This window comes from Coenobita brevimanus, chromosome 15 (assembly GCF_032717465.1).
Source record: "Coenobita brevimanus isolate Jiangsu-jjx chromosome 15, ASM3271746v2, whole genome shotgun sequence".
Classification (NCBI taxonomy): Eukaryota; Metazoa; Arthropoda; class Malacostraca; order Decapoda; family Coenobitidae; genus Coenobita; species Coenobita brevimanus.
In genome coordinates, this window is record NC_136968.1 from 928539 (window position 1) to 933538 (window position 5000).

The following is a 5000-nucleotide window of genomic DNA, read 5'->3' on the forward strand; positions in this document are numbered from 1 at the left end:
ATCATTCAAAAATATTTATAACTTGCTAACGGATCATTCAAAAACATTTATAACTTGCTAACGGATCATTCAAAAATATTTATAACTTGCTAACGGATCATTCAAAAATATTTATAACTTGCTAACGGATCATTCAAAAATATATCTTGCTAACGGATCATTCAAAAATATTTATAACTTGCTAACGGATCATTCAAAAATATTTATTACTTGCTAACGGATCATTCAAAAACATTTATAACTTGCTAACGGATCATTCAAACATATATCTTGCTAACGGATCATTCAAAAATATTTATAACTTGCTAACGGATCATTCAAAAATATATCTTGCTAACGGATCATTCAAAAATATTTATAACTTGCTAACGGATCATTCAAAAATATTTATTACTTGCTAACGGATCATTCAAAAATTTTTATAACTTGCTAACGGATCATTCAAAAATATATCTTGCTGATGGATCATTCAAAAATATTTATAACTTGCTAACGGATCATTCAAAAATTTTTATAACTTGCTAACGGATAATTCGAAAATATTTATATCTTGGTAACGGATAATTCAAAAGAGGAATATTTATAACCTGCTAACGGATGATTCAAAAGAGAAATATTTATAACTAACTTACTAACGGATAATTCGTACTTTAACAATATATTAAAAAAAAACAAATATTAGAATCACAAAGCCTCTTGAACTTCGCCGAAAACACTAATCCATAACCATAACAAACACAGCGTTGCCACATCTACCCAATCTTCATAAATACAATTATATTTCACTAATACTACCTTTGTTCCTTATACACTATACACACTAATACTTCGCAATACATAACGACATTAACAATATAACAAAATAACGCAAAACAAAGCCTTTAATGTAAATATATAGATGATATGTGGCACCGTTGCACGGAATTTTGGCGCGAACAGCTATGAGACCAAATAATTTAAACTCTTATCACCACAATCTGCCTCCACGGTCATCTTGGGTCATGTGGAGGGAGGAATAAAGATGGAGGGAAAAGTGTGGAGGAAAGGAGAGAAAGAGGGAGAGGTGAGAGTAGAGAAAGAGAGGGGAAAGGGCATGAGTATGACAGACAAAATTGCAATCAATACATTCTTGCGGTGTGTGTGTGTGTGTGTGTGTGTGTGTGTGTGTGTGTGTGTGTGTGTGTGTGAGAGAGAGAGAGAGAGAGAGAGAGAATCGTAGCTATAAATACGATATAGACACAACGATAAATACGAGAGAGAGAGAGAGAGAGAGAGAGAGAGAGAGAGAATCGTAGCTATAAATACGATATAGACACAACGATAAATACGAGAGAGAGAGAGAGAGAGAGAGAATCGTAGCTATAAATACGATATAGACACAACGATAAATACGAGAGAGAGAGAGAGAGAGAGAGAGAGAGAGAATCGTAGCTATAAATACGATATAGACACAACGATAAATACGAGAGAGAGAGAGAGAGAGAGAATCGTAGCTATAAATACGATATAGACACAACGATAAATACGAGAGAGAGAGAGAGAGAGAGAGAGAGAGAGAATCGTAGCTATAAATACGATATAGACACAACGATAAATACGAGAGAGAGAGAGAGAGAGAGAGAGAGAGAGAGAGAATCGTAGCTATAAATACGATATAGACACAACGATAAATACGAGAGAGAGAGAGAGAGAGAGAGAGAGAGAGAGAGAGAGAGAGAGAATCGTAGCTATAAATACGATATAGACACAACGATAAATACGAGAGAGAGAGAGAGAGAGAGAGAGAGAATCGTAGCTATAAATACGATACAGACATAACGATAAATACGAGAGAGAGAGAGAGAGAGAGAGAGAATCGTAGCTATAAATACGATATAGACAACGATAAATACGAGAGAGAGAGAGAGAGAGAGAGAGAGAGAGAGAGAGAGAGAGAATTGTAGCTATAAATACGATACAGACAAAAAGATAAATACGAGAGAGAGAGAGAGAGAGAGAGAGAGAGAGAGAGAGAGAGAAAATTGTAGCTATAAATACGATACAGACATAACGATAAATACGAGAGAGAGAGAGAGAGAGAGAGAGAGAGAGAGAGAGAATTGTAGCTATAAATACGATACAGACATAACGATAAATACGAGAGAGAGAGAGAGAGAGAGAGAGAGAGAGAATTGTAGCTATAAATACGATACAGACATAACGATAAATACGAGAGAGAGAGAGAGAGAGAGAGAGAGAGAGAGAGAATCGTAGCTATAAATACGATACAGACATAACGATAAATACGAGAGAGAGAGAGAGAGAGAGAGAGAGAGAGAGAGAGAAAATTGTAGCTATAAATACGATACAGACAAAACGATAAATACGAGAGAGAGAGAGAGAGAGAGAGAGAGAGAGAATTGTAGCTATAAATACGATACAGACATAACGATAAATACGAGAGAGAGAGAGAGAGAGAGAGAGAGGAAACAGACATACAGAGAGAGAGAGAGAGAGAGAGAGAGAGAGAGTGGAAACAGACATACAGACAGACAGACACAAACCACACTACCCACCCACAACCTGCTATGAAAAAAAACAGGAGAGGTGACAGACCCGGGTAGTTCAATATGGAACACAGATATGATTAACGCCATTAGCACTTCTTCGTGACTAGCATGCACTCCTTTCACCTTAACTTGGCCCAGATTTCCGTCCCTTTTCAGCTTATCTAGTGCACTTCTTCGTGACTAGTCTATACTCCTTTCACCTTAACTTGGCCCAGATATTCGTCCTTTTACAGCTTATTTCACGTACCGCACTTCTTCGTGACTATACTCCTTTCACCTTAACTTGGCCCAGATTTTCGTCCTTTTGCAGCTTATTTCACGTAGCTCAGTGGCAGAAAAAGACAATACTACGGCTCTACAGTACATCCCTTCTATAGCACTTCTTCGTGACTAGCATCATATTCTAGTGTTAATCTATTGTTACATCTATAATAATACTACGGCTCTACATCCTTCCCACAGCACTTCTTCGTGACTAGCATCATATTCTGGTGTTAATCTGTATCGTACCCACAGCACTTCTTCGTGACTAGCAATCATATACTAGTATTAATCTGTATCGTATCCATAGCACTTCTTCGTGACTAGCATCATATTCTAGTGTTAATCTATTGCTACATCTCAATCACACTACTACGCTGCTTCACCCTTCCCATAGCACTTCTTCGTGACTAGCATCATATTCTAGTGTTAATTTGTATCGTATCTACAGCCCTTCTTCGTGACTATGTATAGCGTCATAATCTAGTGTTAATCTATTGCTATATCTCAATTTACTAAGCCGCTACATCCTTCCCACAGCACTTCTTCATGACTAGCACCATATTCTAGTGTTAATCTATTGCTATATCTAAATTACACTACTACGCTGCTACACCCTTTCCACAGCACTTCTTCGTGACTAGCACCATACTCCAGTGTTTACCGTTACAACTCAGCATTCAAGATGGAGGGATGGCAATTTTAGGCCAAGTTAGAGTGAAGAGAGTATAGCACAGACTTAATATAGTTCCCATCGCCTATTTAGAAGACTGAGAAAATACTGACTGTTAATAATAATAATAATAATAATAATAATAATAATGGTAATGATGATGATGATGATGATGATGATGATGATGATGATGATGATAATAATAATAATAATAATAATAATAATAATAATAACTACTATATTACTACTACTACTACTACTACTACTAATAATAATAATAATAATAATGGTAATGATGACAATAATAATAATAATAGTAATAATAATAATAAATAATAATAAAACAGCAAAGCGAATGACGATGAAAACAACAACAATAATAATAATAATAATAATATTAATAACGAAAAATATTAATAACAACGAGTGATGAAGACTAGATGAGAGAGAGAGAGAGAGAGAGAGAGAGAGAGAGAGAGAGAGAGAATGACAATGTAGAAACTGACTGGATAATGAGAGAGAGAGAGAAAGAGAGAGGAAGTGAATGACAATGTAGAAACTGACTGAATAATGAGAGAGAGAGAGAGAGAGAGAGAGGAAGTGAATGACAATGTAGAAAATGACTGGATAATGAGAGAGAGAGAGAGAGAGAGAGAGAGAGAGAGAGAGAGTGGAAGTGAATGACAATGTAGAAAATGACTGGATAATGAGAGAGAGAGAGAGAGAGAGAGAGAGAGAGAGAGAGAGAGAGAGAGAGGGAGGGAGAGAGAGAGAGTGGAAGTGAATGACAATGTAGAAAATGACTGGATAATGAGAGAGAGAGAGAGAGAGAGGGAGAGGTACACACACTACACTGTCTGTTCTTACACTGACACTGTATTGAGGTGACTGGTCTTGTCTCCCCCCCCCCCGCCCACTCTCTCTTTCAATACCTGCTTGCTCGCTCTCTCTCTCTCTCTCTCTCTCTCTCTCTCAACGTCTCATTGCCCACCCCCTCTCTCTCTCAATGTCTGCTTGCTCCCCTCCCTCCCCTCCCCTCCCCTTCTCTCTCTCTCTCTCTCTCTCTCTCAACGTCTCATTGCCCACCCCCCCTCTCTCTCAATGTCTGCTTGCTCCCCTCCCTCCCTCCCCTCCCCTTCTCTCTCTCTCTCTCAACGTCTCATTGCCCACCCCCCCTCTCTCTCAATGTCTGCTTGCTCCCCTCCCTCCCTCCCCTCCCCTTCTCTCTCTCTCTCTCTCTCTCTCTCAACGTCTCAGTGCCAACCCCCACTCTCTCTCAATGTCTGCTTGCTCTCCTCCCTCCCTCCCCTCCCCTTCTCTCCCTCTCTCTCTCTCTCAACGTCTCATTGCCCACCCCCTCTCTCTCTCAATGACTGCTTGCTCCCCTCCCTCCCCTCCCCTTCTCTCTCTCTCTCTCTCTCTCTCTCTCTCTCTCTCTCTCTCTCTCTCTCTCTCTCTCTCAACGTCTCATTGCCCACCCCCCCTCTCTCTCAATGTCTGCTTGCTCCCCTCCCTCC